The sequence below is a fragment of the Buteo buteo genome, chromosome 25, assembly GCF_964188355.1.
Source record: "Buteo buteo chromosome 25, bButBut1.hap1.1, whole genome shotgun sequence".
Lineage (NCBI taxonomy): Eukaryota > Metazoa > Chordata > Aves > Accipitriformes > Accipitridae > Buteo > Buteo buteo.
The window spans coordinates 5848156-5862499 of record NC_134195.1 but is presented as its reverse complement, the minus strand read 5'-3'; the positions used below and the strand labels follow the sequence as shown (position 1 = coordinate 5862499).

General features: G+C 38.8%; 1 long non-coding RNA gene across 1 annotated transcript in view; it reads right to left on the bottom strand.

The window, feature by feature from the left end:
• Positions 1 to 3151: 3151 nt before the first annotated feature.
• LOC142044627 (uncharacterized) overlaps positions 3152 to 14344 on the bottom strand; it is a 55480-nt gene continuing 44287 nt past the window's right edge. Inside the window, exon 3 of the long non-coding RNA XR_012654378.1 lies at positions 3152 to 3240. This is a non-coding gene — a long non-coding RNA (uncharacterized LOC142044627). The remainder of the gene's footprint in view (positions 3241 to 14344) is intronic.

Genomic DNA, 14344 nt, shown 5'->3' with positions numbered 1-14344 from the left:
CTTTCAAAGATCCAACTACACTGATCTAAAGTCTAAAGATGAAGCCATAAGCCTCCCCTTGCAGAAACCAGGAAAGAGAATAAAATTCCTGTGTGGTATTTGACAAGACTCTGTGTGTGAAGTCCCACACTGAGGTGCCCAAGCAATTTGGGAGTGGGCTATCTTTGGAGCAGGAGACACTGCATATGGGCTTATTAGTCCTGTCTGTCAGGGCTATGCTACTTTAATGTGGTTTTATAGCCTCTGCGTCACACGCTTGTATCCTCGCTATACAGACTTACCAGCTTGCTCAGAGTGTGCTAGAATACGTCTAACACAGCCTTTCATTGTGAGGTGTAGACATACTCCAAGAATCTCTGCTTGCCATTACTCACTTTGGGAAATGGATACGAGTAATTTTTCTGTAGTGAGGTTGGCTTTTAGCTAGGGAATTTAGGAAGCAGCATCACACAGTGATCATTCAGAAGCAGATGAAAAGAATCTTCTCCATCACCATATTTTTTTTTCTCTGTCAGCTTCCCTGGCAAGAAATCATGTCTCATTTTTAACAAATGGGGTTTTTTTAAAGAAAAAGTGACTGTTCCCAAACACACAGTCTTGAATGAAGGGGCACAAAGAAACATTATTTACACATGGTGTGAAATGGAGTAATTTACGGTTTTTAATCTCGCAAATAATTTCAATCATATATTCAGAGCATATCACCATTGTCTGTCAACTTTAATTTCAGAAACTGGAAAGTATAATGGCTTTTCTTTTCACTTACAGGGAGGATGAATGGCATTGTTAGGGTTTATTTACAGAGAAGCTGGAGTGTCTCCATAACACAGCATGCATATCTGCAAAAGCCAAGAGTGGACCCTTGCCCTCTAGCTCTGAGAGAAGAGATGTTGCCAACAAAGATAAAAAAAAAACAGTAATAATCTCACAGGGCCAAAAGACATAAATATGGTCAAATTCTCTAGTTATTTTATGTCGACAGGCTTATTGATATCACTGATGGAGTTTCATTAATTTACATAGGCAAAAATCTTAATTCACATTGCTCTCACTGAAGTCAATGGGAGAAGAGAAAACTTTCTATCATATACATAAGAAGAAAACTAAATTCACAACTATCCTCACAGTAAACTTAATAACTTTCTTTTTTTTACAGTGTGAATTTTTTCAAATATATTTAGCGAATGAGTGTTTAACTTTAAATGTAAAGAAAAATCAAAAGCTTAGAAGCAAAAGCTATTGCTGGATTAAAAGCATGCAAGGAGTAATTATACCATACTCCCAAGTCAAATAAAATGCATACTAATTATCTCTAATTTAAAAATTATGACAGGAATTTTGCTCAAACCTTGCAGAACTTGGCCCTTACACTGACATGAAATATGAGAATAGAGTAAGTAGATTTTACCACAGGAAAAATTACATTTAAAGATACTCTGAAATCCGCATAATCATCAGTAGCAATGTAATCCCACAACCAAACAAGGAGTTAAATTGATTTGGCCCACCTCTTCGCATTTCATTAACCCCTTGAGCTGCCACTGCATCCCGCAAGAGAGAAGAAAGATGTCACTATGTGGCTGTGGAGCATGGCCCCCCAAACTGCCTCTAATACGGTACCTAAAAGCACTGAAACGATTCAATTTCTGTGAAGGGGCTAAGTGAAAGTTTAGCAATGATAAATTGAAAATACTAATAAAAAACCCATGAGACCTCATGGTCCTATTCGTGGGTGCAGTGGTAATGTGTGTATGCAGCATGAGTATGGGGTGCTGTCTGAAACAGTAAAAATAATGTAAATGTTGACAGTTATTATTGTTGTCCATAGAGGAGTACTCTCTACCACAGCTAGAAGGGAATAAGTAACCCATATTCAGTGGTTAGTACCCTTACATGTACCATGGTTGTCAGTGGTGATGCAGGATCTTTGCTTTCAAGTGATGAAAATGGTTAATGGTGTTAGAATTTTTTCTAGTGTTATTAACTTCAGCCAGGATGGATTGTGCAGGCTTAGTCACATTCAGGAAAAATCCCATGTTGTTCAATTCAAAAAATTATTGCTGGTTTCTGCTTTGTTTTCAGAGCACTCCCCATGTAGCTAGGAGATATGCAGAATGACAATGCCTGGTACAAACTCAGAAATGAGGTTTGTGAAGTAACACTGGTCCAAAATTACTTACTCTCTGAAGGGCTATGGCATAGTAAACTGATTTGGGAAGTCACCAGCTGTCAAGATTTGTACTAAAACATACTAAACCCTATTTCTTAAATACAGACTTCTAAATCCATAACTGACCAACTAGGAGATATTCACGTTACATAAGTCTAATCACCTAGTTTTGGTGCCTAGCATAGATGATGAGTCTTCCTATAGTCCACGGAGAAACCTGAAAGTCTGAGTTAGGAGCCTGTCAATCTCCAGTGACTGTAGGTTTTGGTTTAACAAGAGCTTGTAACTTCAATACCTAGAGTAAGCTACCTTAATTTCACCAGTGTGAACATCTCCCTTGCACCTAGATAAGCCACCAGTCCTTCAGGAGAAAATGAATACTCACAACCCTTGATTTTGAATGGCAATTACAGAATAAAGGGAAGGCTGGATGTACATATTTATATGTCTGATCAGTACCACTTCTGTGTGCAAGTTCTGTCAGTCTATTATGCAGGATTAGAAGAGATCAGTTCTAACACAGAAGTAAGATAAAAGAAATAAGTGCTAAAACAGTTGGACACTCCCTAAATACAAATACATGCCTTTGCTTTTACAATAATCATAATTATGCTGGGTTTCTTGCTGCAGTTTCTCCCATTCGTGACAAGAAGCCACTGACAAAGTTTCCTTTAAATTTCAGCAAGTTTCTTTTCTCAGCTGTAAAACCTAAGTAATGGGGAAATAGTCTACTTCAACTGCCAGAAATGTTTTTCATCCTGACAATGGAAAGACAAAGGGTTCACTAATCATATAACATATATCATCAATTCAATCGATTCTTGACAGAGAATGAAGGTGGACTGTTTGATATTTAAAGGGACTCTATGCTCAGGGGATATTGAATTATCCAAAGATCACTGCTAAGGAAAAAAACCAGAAAATAGCATACTATTTATGGAGACTGGAAGTTTCTTGAATGTGGGTCTTAGCTGCAACTTACCTTTAACCTTGAGTGTCTCTTATTTCCTTTTCCAGTAGCTATGAAACCAAAAAAAATGAGCAAAGAGTCCAAACTGGGGACACTGCAACTAAAAGAGAAGGAAACCAAAAATGACTTCAAATTCAGAGTTTAAAGAGTTAAAGAAGTAATACTATTTAAACAGGGTTGCAGAACTCCTATTAAAAATGGCAGTACTATAAATGTTCTAGTATTGTCAGGAATGTTCTGTTGGATGACACTATACTGTGATTTGTACACACAGCGGACCAGAGCTGATGGGTGAATGAAATGATCCATAACCCTCACTGACACATTTAGAGCAGTTCAGCTGCACACAGAGAACAGTCCATCATTTGCACCCTTCTGTGAAAGCTGGCTTTACCAAGTGTTTCAATGAAATATGTGCAACTTCCCATTTAAATTAGTACCACATGAACCATGAAGAGCACCACAGGTATCTGTTGTAGTACCAGCCTAATGCAAAAGTGGCCTGTCTTGTAATGCTCTAACAGGAAAGACATACAACCATTCATCTGTAACATATTAAAACCAGAAGAAATAAATTACTCTATAGATGAAGAATTATTGCTTGTGGAGAGAATGTGCAAAGGTAGTTCTAAAAAGCAGCTTTTACTAAAAAATTATTGCAACAGCATTTGAATTCCTAATGCATATTAAACCTAGTTCGCATAATCATAAATCATCATTTTTAAATCAAGAAAATCTGCTTGAAACTTTTTAAAGGTTTATTTTACTAGTTCAGAACTATTTCAGCATCACCACTGAGGGAAGCACAGTAGGAGTGAATATAAGGGTGAAATATAAAACTTAACCATTTGCCAAGAAAAAGCAATTTGGTCCTGAATTTTTCAAATTTACCAGTAAGAGCTGCATAAGTATCTAAAAATGTCTTGTGAACATACAGGTGACTAAAAAGAATTGAATTCTTATGGGTGGATTTGCCCTCTTGCTCAATAGTTTTTCTTAAATTGTCTCATGTAGTCTAGTCAGTTAGGCAGAAGAGTTAGAAAAAGCCATGAATTTACCCAAATGCTACAAAGTGTTTATATTAAATTAATTTTAATGGGAAAATTAATCTCTGAATGCTCATTCTAAGCAAAGTGCCTAATGCTTGATAAATCCTGAGCCGAGCACAAACTAGGTTCAGGGTGGTGAATACTTAATACATGCAGGGCAGTGTGCAGGAGCTGATGCACATGTGCCTTTTGCTGTTGGATTAGGGAACAGTACCAGTATCAATAAAGAAGCAGTCCTACACCTGCCCACCAGTCTAGATACATGTTACTGAGTGATAGCTCCAAATATAAAAACAAGGACAAATGGCGTTAGTATCTTCTAGCCCAAATTTTCAAAAGTGTGCCTTGAATTTCAACTACTGGATGCTAAAGTAGCCTCTGGGAAATCAGTCCTGTTCCAGCTGCATCTGGTTAGAATAGTTCTGTCATTTCTGAAAATGAGACCTTTGTCTTCATTTCTAGCAGTGCCTAGAAAGCTGGCATCAGGTCCAGCATTTCAAAAAACCAGGATATTTTGCACTGGTATCTGGCCTATATACAATAGCAACGTACTTTGCATTGATGAATATTCTTATATTCAAATATTCTTAATGTGACTTTTAAAACAGCGTATCTACAAAGTTCAAACAGGAAATTCTCCAGTAAGATACTTGATCTGAAACCCACTTCGCAAAACCAGTTTTGTCCTGAACTGATGGACCCATATGCCATGCTTCTCACTGGCAATTGTCTGTAATTGAAAAGTGCAGCTCAGTCCTTTGGCCTCAGGCACCAGGTGAGGACAACCAAACGAGCACGTAGTGGAGCTGCACATCCATTCAGGGAATAGGTGATTTAGAGGGATGCAAGGAACGCAGGCGTGAGACAACCAAAAGAAACAAATCAGTCCTACCTAACAAGTAGGCTGCTCATGCTAAGTAATATGTAAGTTCCATGCCTGGTTAATGAATTTGTTTCCCCCATGAGTGTTAGGCAGTACCAATGAAACTCAGATGATAGCAGAAGTAAGGCTGTCTCCTGCAATTTTCCTCAAGCCATGTTGACTGCCCTTTTGTTCATGGCTCTGTGGTCTCTCAGACACAAATGTAAAGGGAAATGAAAAGCAATTTTGCAAAACTGCCACTTTTAGGTCGTGTGCAGTCAATTAAATAGAATACTATCATAAGATATTCAAACAGCACAAGTCTGGAACTGCTGCAATTTTGTGAATGATGTCTAAATAATCTGGATGATTGAGAGTCATTTATATCACTAATCTTACTCTAGCAGCTACAAAATACAGCTCCATGTGTGATGAAACCTTTATGGTATTTCTGTCTTTGCCTAACATAGCAGAATTTCAAATGCTAACGTGTTTACAATAGTTGCTTTTAGCCTCAATTCTCATTTTATTACCATGTGAATTCATATCTGTATTTGATCTAAATGACTGTGGTGGGTTGACCCAGCCAGCAGGTAAGGCCCCACCTGCTTGCTCTCACTTTCCCCCAGCAGGATGGGGGAGAGAATTGGAAGGCAAAATCTAGAAAAAAATTGTGCCTTAAGATAAAGACAGTTTAATAAGTGAAGGGGGGTGAATACAAAAACCCCACAACCCAAGTGATGCAAAGGCAATCACTCAGCACCTCCCACAAGCTGAGTGATGTCCAGCTAGTCTCCAAACAATGGCTAGCCTAGAAAAAACTCTCACCACCACCACCATTTTATTGCTGGACATGACGTTATATGGTACGTAATATCTCCTGTCATTTTGGCTCAGCTGTATGGCTCTGTCCTCTCCCAACCTCCTGCCCACCCTGAGTGGGGACAGAGTGAGAAACAGAGAAGGCCTTGACACTGTGCAAGCACTGTTCAGCAGTAGCTAAAACACTGAAGTGATATCACCATTGTTTTTATCACAAAAAAAAAGCACAGCACCATAGAGGCTGCTGTGAAGAGAACTATTTCCATCCCAACCAGACCCATTACAATGATTTTTTTGTTAGTCATCATTTAAGAAAGCTCCCAGACAAGATTCCCTTTGCACTGACTGAAAGTTTTCACATCAAAATTTCAGAAGCAAACCCCTATATTTCAGATGGAAAAATACATTGTATGTTGCTTCCTATATTTTTTTCTTTTTCTTTGTGGACAGGACAATAATAATGAGTGTTAAAAGGTGTATCAGTTTTATTATTAAAACTCACCATCAGTATCATCACAGAATCAAAGAATGGCTGAGGTTGGAAGGCACCTCTGGAGATCGTCTAGTCCAAAATCTGCTCTAGCAGAGACAGCTACAGCTGGTCGCTCAGAGCTATATTCAGTTGGGTTTAGAATATCCCTAAGGATGAAGACTCCACAACTTTGCTGAGGAATCTCTTCCGATCTTTGACCATCCTCATAGTAAAAAAGCTTTTCCTTATGTTTAGGTGGAATTTCCTGAATTTCACTTTGTGAGCCATTGCCTTTACTCCCCATCAGGTATTTATACACATGGATAAGACCCCCCCTGAGCCTTCTCTTCTCCAGGATGAACAGTCCTAGCTCTCTCAAGGAGAGATTCTCCAGTCTCTTAATCATCTTCATAGCACTTGCCCATGCCTCTCTTGCAGTGCAAAGCCCAGACCTGGACCCAGCACTCAAGATGTGTCTCACCAGGGCTGAGCAGAGAGAAAATGTCACTTCCTTCAACCTTCAAGCGATGCTCTTCCTAAGGCAGCCCAGGAGGCAGTTGGCCCTTCTTTGCCACAAGGGAACAATGTTGGTTTTTTTCTTGCAGAGGTACGTGGGGTTATTCCTCCCCAGATGCAAGACCCGTCATTTTCCTCTGTTGAACTACATGAGGTTCCTGTCAGCCCATTTCTCCATCCTTTTGATGTCCCTCTCAATGGCAGCACAGCCATCTGGTGTATGAACCACTCCTCCCAGTTTTGTATCATCTGCAAACTTGCTGAGGGCGCACTCTGGCCCATCGTCCTGGTCATTAATTAAGAAGTTACACAGTATTGGCCCCCAGGGGTTCATATACCTGGCTCAGCCACTCTACTGCCCGGCTAAACTGGTCATCCCATGGAGGTCAGTTGGCGCCAGATGGTTCAGAAGAATGCACATACACACACATGCCGATCTCACAGGTAGTAAATATGAAATTATTTGCTCTCCATACAAGTATCTGAGTAATTGCTCACAGACAGATATTGTCCTAAACCCTAGAGCATGAATTTAAATTAATGCAGTTTACCTTCTATTAAGCTACTAGAATCAAGCCTTCCTGCTATCCTTATAATTTATCTGTAAATCAGTGATGCCTAATCACAAATTGCATCAAGGTGCATGTAAAGGTACTTCTAAATAAGTGTGCTTTTTTCTTAGGAATGGCTTTTTTTTTTTTTTCCTTTACATGGTTACAGCTGTCTATAACCAGGCTGTGACAATTAGATGCATGCCCTCTCCAAAGTCCTTAGGATCAAACCGAATTGTCACCGTCATCTCTGTCCTTAGGTACGGAGAGTGTGATCATCCTCTTTTGGGACTGGAGCAACGGTCTTGACAGCACCTGCCATAACCTCCGTGCTACATTGCGCGTCACCAAGGAGATGAGACAAGAAAGTCTGGAGGATGAGGAAGCTAAGGGGGTGTTATGGGTTTGTGTGGTGTGGTTATTTTTGGTGGTGGGGTAGAGGCCACAGGGCAGGCTCCTGTGAGAAGCTGCTGGAAGCTTCCCTGGCTACAAGTTGGACCCGGCTCTGGCCCAGGCCGAGCCCGTCAGTGACAGTGGTAGTGCGTCTGGGAGAACAGATTTCAGAAGGGAAACCTGCAGCGAGTAGGGGATTGGGATGGGAGAGGAACCCCTCTGTGGGTATGGAGGTCTGTGAGGAAGGAGGAGGAGGAGGGGATGCCCCCGCAGCCCGCGGTGAGGCGGCAGGCTGTCCCCCTCCAGCCCATGGAGAGAGGTGGAGGCCCCCCAAGATGGCCGCCGCTCCATGGGGAAGCCCGCGCTGGAGCAGGCTGGGACTGAAGAGCAGCCCGCAGGAAGGACCCACGGCAGGGAAGTTTGTGAGGAACTGCAGCCCGTGGAAGGGACCCACATTGGAGAAGTTGGTGGAGGACTGTCTCCCACGGAAGACCCCCCACAGCGGAGCAGGGCCCGAGCGCGGAGTCCTCCTCCCCTGAGGAGGAAGGAGCGGCAGAGACCAGGGGTGAGGAACCGACCCCAGTCCCCGTCCCCTGTTCCCCTGGGGAGAGAACCGGGAGTAGGGCTGAGGTGGGAAGGCGGGAGGGATGGGGGGAAGGTGTTCTCAGGTTTCGTTTTACTTCCTAAAATCCTTGTTTTGATTTGATTGGGAGCAAATTAAATTGAGTTTGTTTCTTCCCCAGGTTGAGCCTGTCTTTTGCCTGTGCCCATAAGTGGTGAGTGATCCCTCCCCATCCTTGTCTCGACCCACGAACCTGCCTTTATATTTTCTCCTCATCCCACTGTGGCCGGGGGGGGGGGAGCGAGCGAGCAGCTGCCTGGTTCTTTGTTACCGGCTGGGCTGAAACCATGACTGGGGGAAAGAAAAAAAAGACATTTCCTTCCCTTAATCTCAGGGATGCTTCCAGATTACTTATCACTAGAGTTCACTGGTTGCACTTTAACCAGAGCATGTGACGATCAGCCTGAACTGTGGACAGTTTGGTCAAACTCAAACCTCTTGAAAAGCCTCCTTAAAGTAATAGGACCTGAAAGAATATAGAGTTATTACATTGAATTAAAAACTAAATTAATATATTCTGTGACATATGCTTACTGTAGAAATAGAGTAATGCATCACTACAGATTGCAATATATAGTCAAACAAACTAAAAGGCATTTGGGGCATTTTTTTTTTCAAACTGCCAGTTGAATTCTCAACTGTACATTGCATAGGGGTAAAGAGGAACTACGGATGCACCTTACTATTTGTGCTGAACAGTTTCTCTGTTTCAATGTATTTTTGTAATGTCTTTCTTCTGCACATAATTTGTATGACTTTCTATGTTTTCTACACTTTTAAAACTACTCACTACACTAGCTGGGATTTGCCATAAGAGATGTTTGCCCACTTGTAGTCCAGTAAGCAAATTACAAGCCTGGTCTTGTACATGAATTGCTTGGATCACTTCAAAAATCATAATCAAAAGCTGATCAAGAACTGTTTTTCATTCTTATTAACTTGCAAGATATTTTGGACTGACAATAGCTACACTGCTGAATATTCATTGGTTTGGAGTTATGACCATCTCATTATTTTTAAAAAGGTTCCTAAAAGAACTCTCACTGGAATCATCGTTAGAAGACATTACATATTTTTCACTTGGCCAGATCAGAGCACATTTTTATATCAATGAAGTCTGTTCAAAAGGCACAATGCCATAATGATAATTCACTACAAACAAAATAAACAAGATGTAAGATTGGAGATCAAATATTGGCAGCAAAGAGGCAAGTTTGCAAAGGATGAGTGAGCTTTCCCTGAGCTCCTCTGTTCTTCAGCATGCCAAAACAAACAGCAAAATACACACAAACAACATACAAATGCTTCTTCCTGGTTTGTTTTTTTGGGGCGGGGGGGGTGATTATTTAAAACACACATGAGGTTAAAAGTCAAGCGTTGTGTTTGTATGTATAAAAGTAAAATACCAGTGGATGTGTTACTAGGTAATTGGCATTAAATTAGAAATAGATTGTTCATCTGTGATTTGAGCAGTAAATAGTATTGCTAAAACAGGGAAAATCCCTAACTTTCCAGAACTTGTTCAACTTTCACTCTTATGTTGTATTCACAAAGAATTTTCCTAAACGGTATTCAGTGGAAAAAAATAGCCTTTGGAAGCATAATTATTATCATCTTAGAGTTACTACCTTAAGCAAGTCCAATGAACCACTTGTTAAAAGTGCCTGCCTTCCTACACTGACTATAAAGGGAGGCAAAGCTGGATCTCTCCAGCTGGTACCTACATTGCAAACATTCACTTCGAGCAAATGGATCACACCTATGGCAATTTGTGTGGAAAGATTATAAACAACAGAAAACTAGGAGGGAAGGAAAATAGGTGGACACAAAAGAAAATCTGTAATTAGGTTTATGATAAATGAATGTGAGAAAGATCTAAAAGATCATTTGTCAGGGGAGGAAAAGGTTATTTAAAAAAAAAAATCAGGAGGGTCTGCAGAAGAAAAAAGAAACAGTATTGGTGAGATTCAGCTTGCCTATGTCTATGCACAGTGTAGCTGTGCTTCTGTGCCCTAGGTGTCTTACACATCCAGTGTAGTCAGTGGAGAGCTGGTCAACACAGCCAGCAGGACCTAAAGAGCTTTTATCTCCTCCTCTGCTAGATATCTAATTTCATTCAGTTGAATTGCTTTCTGACTCCAGTGCTTGAGTCAAACAGGTACCTGTTTTAGTTGCCTAAACATGAGCGCTATTTAAGATACTCTTGCATATCCTTCCTGGCATGCAGCAGAAGAGCATCAACTGCAGAAAACCATCAGTTTTCATATCATTGTATTATATACCTAGGTCCTGAATCTTATTTACCATGTAAGTATTTGGATACCATAGGGTATTTGAAATGGCTTTAGAAATATATGCATGATCAATCATATTGAGATCCAGCTTTCCAGGGACTAAAACAGGAAACTGGACTATCCATAGACACCTAAATTTAGATGTCTGAGTCTGGAACTAAATCCCTTTTCTTAAGTTAGGGCAAGTAGAATTCAATCCCATGAATTGAGAAAGGTTAAGGAGTCATAGGACTGAATAAAGTGTGTTGGAAAGAGATTGGACTTACTGAAAAACTTGTATCTAAAGAGAAAAGAAGCCCAGGCACTGAAGAAATATGACAGTAAAAGATGTGACTAGACACATTAAGAAAGAATAATGCTATTTTCACATGGTAGGAGTTGGTTGCATGTTTAGATATAACCACATTTCTATTTGTAAGCTGTAGGGATCTGGACTTATGTGTGGGTGGAAGATTTTGAGTTGTATGGTATTATAAAATGACAGACTAGAAATTCTTTGGCAGAATCCATTAACTGAAGAATAGAAGATTTTGACTAATCATATATGAAAGTGCTTCATAGCAATGTAAATAGTAATATCAGTATCAAGCAAAAATAGAAGCAGTGTTATTTATCTTATTATTCTGTTCAGTTTAAATTATACTCTTCCACAGTTTCATATATTTAAGATCATTTTGTTTACAACATATAGCATTAAGAAGGCCATCAAGAAAGGTGGATGTTTCGGCAGATGTGATTGGCAGCCTGGAATGAGGGACTAAAAGAATCAGTTTTTTGTGATAAAATGGTCATTGGAATGAAAGTTAATGATATTGACAAGTGAGGCTCTAGGTATAAAGGTTAATAGCCTTCTTTGATGAATGGATCTCACTTGGAATTATGTCTGGAAATAGGACACTGCTCTGTTTAATACACTTTTCACATCACAAATATTTTCTTTGCAACCCCAACAGCTAGAAAACATTCTACTAAATAAAACAGCAATTTCTAAAAGACAACTCTGCACAAAGAGTAGATTGGTGACCTGTCACAGTGCTGAGAGACTGGTTTGCAATTATTGTCCTTTCACACACATGCACACGAATTTGAACTTCACGTTAATTTTGGTAGCAGTTTGGCAATGTTTTTGAAATACATATGCATCTATATTTTTTCCTAACTCAAATTACACGCACCTAATGTTCAACAGGAGAACTGTTACGAAAATGCTGAAGTGTTGGTAACAGTATCTGAGACCTTGCACTCCTTTTGTCCTTTCTGTTCCTTCTTGTTTGAAAGTGTTTGTAATAACATTTGGAGGGCAGGTATGACATATTAGTATATATAACCTCTTTCTGAGCACTACAAGAATAATTTTAATTTTATTTTTCCCTGGTGTTTGTTGTTTGTTTCTTTCTTTCCTTTTTTTTTTTCTGTGACTTAATTTGCTTACTTATTTGTATTTCTAATCTAACATTAGTTGAAACACGTATGCCTGCTATTTATGAGGCATAGTTATCTCAGGATAGTTTGACTCATGTTGGAGAATAACATTTTCACATGCTTAACTTTAATTCAAGGAAAATTACTATTAAACACAAACATTACCCTGAAATTGTCATATAAGCAAAATAACAGGAATGACTGCTGAGCTGCCTAAGACGGTAATAGCTTCAACACAGATACCTCTGTGTGGTTCCATGAGTTACACTGACCTGTATGTGATATATTAATGGAGAATAAATGAAAAAGATAAACCAAGCAGAATTGCAAGATTTTGCAAAAGAAGTGAGGACTGTACATACTTACTTTAAAATTACGTATAATCCACAAAGAATCTTCTGTTATATATCTGTTCAATGCCCAGTATTGTGATGCTGCCTGCCCTAAGCAGTCTTGCACATGAACTAATGACAGCACAGGACATTTTAAAATATAATTGTGATTTCTATATGTCCTCATCATGCAATTAAGTTATTAACGAATGGTTGGTTTAAGAATTATTCACTTTCAGCAGACGACAAGGCTTTTTGTACAACTCATGTTTCTAAGAAATTTGGTTTCATGTCTGCTTTGCTAGGAAAATTGGAACATGTCCTATTTTCTGTAGAAAACTCCTGTGTGGTCAGATTTCCTATAAGAAACTGATATCAATACTGCTATGTAACTTATTCTTACAAAATCCATATACTTATGGCTGCAGAAGAAAGGGTAACTCCTCCTTTTCCTTCTTTGCTGGAACTTGCAAAATATGCAGCAGTGTAAATACCTAGGACAATTTCAGAGACCAACGTTTGGCCTCTCAGTACAGTTTGAGTGGCTATTTGAGGGCCAGAAAAATTCTTCCATATGTTGCTTGGTATATTTAGAGAAGTGCTAAGGAGGGTGGTTTCTTCAGACCACTGTAAAACTGTTACTGCTTGAGGTAAACCTGTTCTCAGACGTGTTCACTGCACATTTGCTAGAATTGGATGCAGCTTGTTTTATGCCTTTCTGAGCTTTCATTAAGTGCTTTGAAGAACAGATCATCTACATCTGGGTTTAAGTTCATTTTCTGAATGGACCTGAAATCTGAAATTTTCTTATTCTGTTACCAGTGACATCTTTGTGATTTTAATTGGCCCTTCCATTTTCTTAATCTGCTGATAATAAAGACTAACTAACATTAAATAATGAATATATAAAATATTTATATAAAATTACACGGTAATAATTTAATCCCAGGCCTGTGAAATAGTCTACAGTAATAAATCTATTTCAGATTTGCTAGGATTCACAAAAGTAAAAATGTCTTCATTAACAGGCAGAAAGATTATTATTTATTATTAATTTAAAATGTTTTTTCTTATGTAAATCTCATGTAAATATTCATGTTCTTTCAAAATATTAACTGAAGACATATAACTCATACATTTTCTAAAGTTTAATAAATATAAAACAAAACAGATCAAACCATTATGTCTTCTTCAAAGCCATCTCTAATTCAATAATGAAAGTAACATTATAGCAATATTCATTAAACACTTACAGGTTATTGACCTCCATAGCTGAACAGAACAGAGGCAGTCAGCCTTAAAGGACAAATATATCTTAATTTTTGTCATGGGTGGATTAATGGCTTGCCTTTATTGATAACATTTTCTATTCAGCTGTACGGAGGACTTACAAAATGAAGCACAACAAAAGGATTAGAAAACAAAGAAATAATATGCCTAGCTGGACACACCATTTATTCCATTTTTGATTGCTCAATTATCAAGTACAAGGCATTCCTTTTAATATATTTACTCAATGATATTTAAGATTCAAAGTAAAATATAGTTTAGTGATGCTGTGAAAGCCAGCGATGATGCATTTCCATAAAAATGACTAAACTGGCAGAGTGGATTAAATACTAGAGCATTTTGGAAGATGACACTCTAGCAAGATTTTGCATTTACATGAACTGGATAGTGTCAGAAATTTGTTTGCATTTGGGGATTTTCTACTAAAAGGGAATAGTAAACAAACATGTTACCATTGAGATTACATGGTGTGCCAGCATACATTATTTGTAGTTTGAAGGAGCATCCCATAGAATCCTTTACTCTTATGAAGCAAGCTTATTAAATTTTAAGGTAGACCAAGATGGATTTTATTTAGTA